We start from the raw sequence: 7954 nt of genomic DNA on the forward strand, positions 1-7954 counted from the left end.
TCAGTGTGGGGGGTGCTTGGACTGCTCCATCCCATGCAGTTCCTTCTCTATGCAAGTGCAGCTTGCATTGCCGAGGCCCTTTATTTACCCCTTCTGTATGGGGGGTCTTGCACTGCTACATCCCATGCAGCTCCTTCTCTATGCGAGTGGAGCTTGCATTGCTGAGGCCCCACATTTACCTCTTCAGTGTGGGGGTGCTTGCACTGCTCCATCCCATGCAGCTCCTTCTCTATATGAGGGGAGCTTGCATTGCGGAAGCCTCTCATTTACCTCTTCAGTGTGGGGGGGCTTGCACTGCTCCATCCCATGCAGTCCCTTCTCTATGCGAGTGAAGCTTGAATTTCTGAGGCCCTTCATTCACCTCTTCATTGTGGGGGGTGCTTGCACTGCTCCGTCCATGCAGTTCCTCCTCTATGCAAGTGTAGCTTGCATTGCCGAGGCCCTTTATTTGCCTCTTCAGTGCGGGGGTGCTTGCACTGCTCCATCCCATGCAGTTCCTTCTCTATATGAGGGGAGCTTGCATTGCGGAAGCCTCTCATTTACCTCTTCAGTGTGGGGGTGCTTGCACTGCTCCATCCCATGCAGTTCCTTCTCTATGCGGGCGTAGCTTGCATTGCAGAGGCCCTTTATTTACCTCTTCAGTGTGGGGGTGCTTGCACTGCTCCATCCCATGCAGTCCCTTCTCTATGCGAGTTAAGCTTGCACTGCTGAGGCCCTTCATGGATCTGCTCAATGTGGGGGGGTGCTTGCACTGCTCCATCCCATGCAGTTCCTTCTCTATGCGAGTGGAGCTTGCATTGCTGAGGCCCCTCATTTAATCCTTCAGTGTGGGGGTGCTTGCACTGCTCCATCCCATGCAGTCCCTTCTCTATGCGAGCATAGCTTGCATTGCTGAGGCCCTTCATTTACCTCTTCAGTGTGGGGGCGCTTGCACTGCTCCATCCCATGCAGTCCCTCCTCTATGCGAGTGGAGCTTGCATTGCAGAGGCCCCTCATTTAATCCTTCAGTGTGGGGGTGCTTGCACTGCTCCATCCCATGCAGTCCCTTCTCTATGCAAGTGCAGCTTGCATTGCCGAGGCCCTTTATTTACCCCTTCTGTGTGGGGGGTCTTGCACTGCTACATCCCATGCAGCTCCTTCTCTATGCGAGTGGAGCTTGCATTGCTGAGGCCCCACATTTACCTCTTCAGTGTGGGGGTGCTTGCACTGCTACATTCCATGCAGTCCCTTGTTTATGCGAGTGGAGCTTCCATTGCTGAGGCCTCTCATTTACCTCTTCAGTGTGGGGGTGCTTGCACTGCTCCATCCCATGCAGTCCCTTCTCTATGCGAGTGAAGCTTGAATTTCTGAGGCCCTTCATTCATCTCTTCAGTGTGGGGGGGTGCTTGCACTGCTCCGTCCATGCAGTTCCTCCTCTATGCAAGTGTAGCTTGCATTGCCGAGGCCCTTTATTTGCCTCTTCAGTGCGGGGGTGCTTGCACTGCTCCATCCCATGCAGTTCCTCCTCTATGCGAGTGCAGCTTGCATTGCTGAGGCCCCACATTTACCTCTTCAGTGTGGGGGTGCTTGCACTGCTCCATCCCATGTAGTCCCTTCTCTATGCGAGTGCAGCTTGCATTGCTGAGGCCCCTCATTTACCTTTTCAGTGTGGGGGTGCTTGCACTGCTCCATCCCATGCAGTTCCGCATCTATGCAAGGGCAGCTTGTATTGCTGAGGCCCCTCATTTAATCCTTCAGTGTGAGGGTGCTTGCACTGCTCCATCCCATGCAGTCCCTTCTCTATGTGAGTGTAGCTTGCATTGCTGAGGCCCCTCATTTAATCCTTCAGTGTGGGGGTGCTTTCATTGCTCCGTCCCATGCAGTTCCTTCTCTATGCGAGTGTAGCTTGCATTGCTGAGGCCCCTCATTTAATCCTTCAGTGTGGGGGTGCTTGCACTGCTCCGTCCATGCAGTTCCTCCTCTATGCAAGTGTAGCTTGCATTGCCGAGGCCCTTTATTTGCCTCTTCAGTGCGGGGGTGCTTGCACTGCTCCATCCCATGCAGTTCCTCCTCTATGCGAGTGCAGCTTGCATTGCTGAGGCCCCACATTTACCTTTTCAGTGTGGGTGTGCTTGCACTGCTCCATCTCATGCAGTCCCTTCTTTATGCGAGTGGAGCTTGCTTTTCTGAGGCCCTTCATTCACCTCTTCAGTGTGGGGGGTGCTTGGACTGCTCCATCCCATGCAGTTCCTTCTCTATGCAAGTGCAGCTTGCATTGCCGAGGCCCTTTATTTACCCCTTCTGTATGGGGGGTCTTGCACTGCTACATCCCATGCAGCTCCTTCTCTATGCGAGTGGAGCTTGCATTGCTGAGGCCCCACATTTACCTCTTCAGTGTGGGGGTGCTTGCACTGCTCCATCCCATGCAGCTCCTTCTCTATATGAGGGGAGCTTGCATTGCGGAAGCCTCTCATTTACCTCTTCAGTGTGGGGGGGCTTGCACTGCTCCATCCCATGCAGTCCCTTCTCTATGCGAGTGAAGCTTGAATTTCTGAGGCCCTTCATTCACCTCTTCATTGTGGGGGGTGCTTGCACTGCTCCGTCCATGCAGTTCCTCCTCTATGCAAGTGTAGCTTGCATTGCCGAGGCCCTTTATTTGCCTCTTCAGTGCGGGGGTGCTTGCACTGCTCCATCCCATGCAGTTCCTTCTCTATATGAGGGGAGCTTGCATTGCGGAAGCCTCTCATTTACCTCTTCAGTGTGGGGGGGCTTGCACTGCTCCATCCCATGCAGTCCCTTCTCTATGCGAGTGAAGCTTGAATTTCTGAGGCCCTTCTTTCACCTCTTCATTGTGGGGGGTGCTTGCACTGCTCCGTCCATGCAGTTCCTCCTCTATGCAAGTGTAGCTTGCATTGCCGAGGCCCTTTATTTGCCTCTTCAGTGCGGGGGTGCTTGCACTGCTCCATCCCATGCAGTTCCTCCTCTATGCGAGTGCCGCTTGCATTGCTGAGGCCCCACATTTACCTCTTCAGTGTGGGGGTGCTTGCACTGCTCCATCCCATGCAGTCCTTTCTCTATGTGAGTGTAGCTTGCATTGCTGAGGCCCCTCATTTAATCCGTCAGTGTGGGGGTGCTTTCATTGCTCCGTCCCATGCAGTTCCTTCTCTATGCGAGTGTAGCTTGCATTGCTGACGCCCTTCATGTACCTCTTCAGTGTGGGGGGTGTTTGCACTGCTCCATCTCATGCAGTCCCTTTTCTATGCAAGTGTAGCTTGCATTTTTGAGACCCTTCATTCACCTCTTCAGTGTGGGGGTGCTTGCACTGCTCCATCCCATGCAGTCCCTGTTCTATGCGGGTGGAGATTGCATTGCTGAGGCCCCTCATTTGCCTCTTCAGTGTGGGGGCGCGTGCACTGTTCCATCTCATGCAGTCCCTTCTCTATGTGAGTGAAGCTTGCATTGCTGAGGCCCCTCATTTATCTCTTCAGTGTGAGGGTGCTTGCACTGCTCCATCCCATGCAGTCCCTTCTCTATGCAAGTGTAGCTTGCATTGCTGAGGCCCCTCATTTACCTCTTCAGTGTGAGGGTGCTTGCACTGGTCCATCTCGTGCAGTCCCTTCTCTTTGCGAGTGGAGCTTGCATTGCTGAGGCCCCTCATTTACTCCTTCAGTGTGGGGTGCTTGCACTGCTCCATCCCATGCAGTTCCTTCTCTATGCGAGTGTAGCTTGCATTGCTAAGGCCCCTCTTTTAACTCTTCAGTGTGGGGGTGCTTGAACTGCTCCATCCCATGCAGTCCCTTCTCTATGCAAGTGTAGCTTACATTGCTGAGGCCCCTCATTTACCTCTTCAGTGTGGGGGTGCATGCACTGCTCCATCCCATGCAGTCCCTTCTCTGTGCAAGTGTAGCTCGCATTTCTGAGGCCCCTCATTTGCCTCTTCAATGTGGGGGTGCTTGCACTGCTCCATCCCATGCAGTTCATTCTCTATGCAAGTTTAGCTTGCATTGCTGAGGCCCCTCATTTACCTCTTCAGTGTGGAGGTGCATGCACTGCTCCATCCCATGCAGTCCCTTCTCTGTGCAAGTGTAGCTCGCATTTCTGAGGCCTCTCATTTACTACTTCAGTGTGGGGGTGCTTGCACTGCTCCATCCCATGCAGTCCCTGTTCTATGCGAGTGAAGCTTGCATTGCTGAGGCTCCTCATTTACTACTTCAGTGTGAGGGGCTTGCACGACTCCATCCCATGCAGTCCCTTCTCTATGCAAGTTTAGCTTGCATTGCTGAGGCCCCTCATTTACCTCTTCAGTGTGGGGGTGCTTGCACTGCTCCATCTCATGCAGTCCCTTCTCTATGCGAGTGTAGCTTGCATTGCTGAGGCCCCTCATTTACCTCTTCAGTGTGGGGGTGCTTGCACTGCTCCATCCCATGCAGTCCCTTCTCTATGCGAGTGTAGCTTGCATTGCTGAGGCCCCTCATTTACCTCTTCAGTGTGGGGGTGCTTGCACTGCTCCATCCCATGCAGCCCCTTCTCTATGCGAGTGTAGCTTGCATTGCTGAGGCCCCTCATTTACCTCTTCAGTGTGTGGGTGCTTGCACTGCTCCATCCCATGCAGTTCCTGCTCTATGCGGGCGTAGCTTGCATTGCAGAGGCCCTTGATTTACCTCTTCAGTGTGGGGGTGCTTGCACTGCTCCATCCCATGCAGTTCCTTCTCTATGCGGGCGTAGCTTGCATTGCAGAGGCCCTTCATTTACCTCTTCATTGTGGGGGGGCTTGCACTGCTCCATCCCATGCAATCCCTTCTCTATGTGAGTGTAGCTTCCATTGCTGAGGTCCTTCATTTACCCTTTCAGTGTGGGGGTGCTTGCACTGCTCCATCCCATGCAGTTCCTCCTTTATGCGAGTTAAGCTTGCACTGCTGAGGCCCTTCATGCATCTGCTCAATGTGGGGGGGTGCTTGCACTGCTCCATCCCATGCAGTTCCTTCTCTATGCGAGTGGAGCTTGCATTGCTGAGGCCCCTCATTTAATCCTTCAGTGTGGGGGTGCTTGCACTGCTCCATCCCATGCAGTCCCTTCTCTATGCGAGCATAGCTTGCATTGCTGAGGCCCTTCATTTACCTCTTCAGTGTGGGGGCGCTTGCACTGCTCCATCCCATGCAGTCCCTCCTCTATGCGAGTGGAGCTTGCATTGTAGATGCCCTTCATTTACGCTTCAGTGTGTGGGGGGGGGGGTGCTTGCACGGCTCCATCCCATGCAGTTCCTTCTCGTTGCGAGTGGAGCTTGCATTGTTGAGGCCCCACATTTACCTTTTCAGTGTGGGTGTGCTTGCACTGCTCCATCCCATGCAGTCCCTTCTCTATGCAAGTGCAGCTTGCATTGCCGAGGCCCTTTATTTACCCCTTCTGTGTGGGGGGTCTTGCACTGCTACATCCCATGCAGCTCCTTCTCTATGCGAGTGGAGCTTGCATTGCTGAGGCCCCACATTTACCTCTTCAGTGTGGGGGTGCTTGCACTGCTACATTCCATGCAGTCCCTTGTTTATGCGAGTGGAGCTTCCATTGCTGAGGCCTCTCATTTACCTCTTCAGTGTGGGGGTGCTTGCACTGCTCCATCCCATGCAGTCCCTTCTCTATGCGAGTGAAGCTTGAATTTCTGAGGCCCTTCATTCATCTCTTCAGTGTGGGGGGTGCTTGCACTGCTCCGTCCATGCAGTTCCTCCTCTATGCAAGTGTAGCTTGCATTGCCGAGGCCCTTTATTTGCCTCTTCAGTGCGGGGGTGCTTGCACTGCTCCATCCCATGCAGTTCCTCCTCTATGCGAGTGCAGCTTGCATTGCTGAGGCCCCACATTTACCTCTTTAGTGTGGGGGTGCTTGCACTGCTCCATCCCATGTAGTCCCTTCTCTATGCGAGTGCAGCTTGCATTGCTGAGGCCCCTCATTTACCTTTTCAGTGTGGGGGTGCTTGCACTGCTCCATCCCATGCAGTTCCGCATCTATGCAAGGGCAGCTTGTATTGCTGAGGCCCCTCATTTAATCCTTCAGTGTGAGGGTGCTTGCACTGCTCCATCCCATGCAGTCCCTTCTCTATGTGAGTGTAGCTTGCATTGCTGAGGCCCCTCATTTAATCCTTCAGTGTGGGGGTGCTTTCATTGCTCCATCCCATGCAGTTCCTTCTCTATGCGAGTATAGCTTGCATTGCTGACGCCCTTCATGTACCTCTTCAGTGTGGGGGTGCTTTCATTGCTCCATCCCATGCAGTCCCTTCTCTATGCAAGTGTAGCTTGCATTTTTGAGACCCTTCATTCACCTCTTCAGTGTGGGGGTGCTTGCACTGCTCCATCTCATGCAGTTCCTTCTCTATGCGAGTGTAGCTTGCATTGCTAAGGCCCCTCTTTTAACTCTTCAGTGTGGGGGGGTGCTTGAACTGCTCCATCCCATGCAGTCCCTTCTCTATGCATGTGTAGCTTACATTGCTGAGGCCCTTCATTCACCTCTTCAGTGTGGGGGGTGCTTGAACTGCTCCATCCCATGCAGTCCCTTCTCTATGCATGTGTAGCTTACATTGCTGTGGCCCTTCATTTACCTCTTCAGTGTGGGGGTGCTTGCACTGCTCCATCCCAAGCAACTCCTTCTCTATGCGAGTGTAGCTTGCATTGCTGAGGCCCTTCATTTACCCCTTCAGTGTGAGGGGCTTGCACGACTCCATCCCATGAGGTCCCTTCTTTATGTGAGTGTCGGCAAGTCGTGCAGCTGTTTGTTGTTGTGTCTTGGAAGCTCTTGATATTGATTTTTGCTTTGCGTCAGATGGAGCTTTTCCAAGTGATGTTCGTTTTTTGTGCGGCATGTTTCCGTCACTTAATGGCTTCAGCACATTTGACAAAATGTCCAAGAAAGATTGATTGTGCTCTCTTCTCGTGAAGAAACTGATGTAAACTGTAACTTTGCCATTTCCCACATTTGGAGTGGCGTGATTAAAAAAAAATATTTTTTTTGATTCCCTTTAAAAATGCTTTAATAAACATTTTTTAACTGTATACAGTAGTAACACATTTCAAAGGCACAACAAACACATCGAACATTTTGCTTCAGACACTTTTCAAAATGTTGTCTCCTTCTAGTACCTACTGTCGAGAATGGGGGGTGAGCATCAATAAATGACGGTGTCTACGGAGTGAATGTTTTGCATCCAAACATAGACTACAATCTTGGGAAACCTGCTTTCCTATCATGGTGTGCATCGCTGCCGCGTGATTACATTTCCATACCCTTTTTACTTTTTGCATGTGTCGGCTGGATGTCAAATACAGTTTTCTCTCTTGTGAAGGAAAAAAACAATTTTTACTCATAAAGTTTAAACATAGGGAGTAAAATACTCCCCGTCTCAACGTGTTCTCTGGAGCATTGGCCATGCCCTTAGTGGGAGGTTCACATTCCAGTTCTATATTTACACCTATTGGCAAATTGAAGAGGGGACTGCATGCACCTATCTCAAAGCATGTCTGGTGAGGAGTCTCCCCTTCGATCTCTCTGGAGTGCAAAATCTGTGGATAAAGTACAGGCATTAACTCTTCCATGTGAGGCACTCAAACCGCACATATTTTCCAAATGCAAAGTCTGAGCAGTCAGTATAACCAATGGTATAATGATGCGCCAGTCCACGTATTTCACTACCAACATTTACTTACACAAATAGAAGTTGGTCACAGCTGGTGCAAACTGGGTTGGGCATCCCAGAGGAGGCGGAGGAAGGAGGATGGGGGGAGGTTGGAGGTAATTGAGATTAAGTGGTGGTAGAGAGTAAGGAAGGGCTGTGGAGGAACACCAGAAGCAGTGAGGTGGTTGGAGGGAAGAGGAAAGAGAACAGAGAATATTGACAGCTGCAGGGAGGAGAAATATAATGCGTTAATCGGCCACCATCGCTACCTGACAACTATGGCCCGCCCCAATGCTTAAGGTGCTGCATCTGGAGCTGTG

This window comes from Ambystoma mexicanum, chromosome 1p, assembly GCF_040938575.1.
Source record: "Ambystoma mexicanum isolate Mex_15411 chromosome 1p, UKY_AmexF1_1, whole genome shotgun sequence".
NCBI lineage: Eukaryota > Metazoa > Chordata > Amphibia > Caudata > Ambystomatidae > Ambystoma > Ambystoma mexicanum.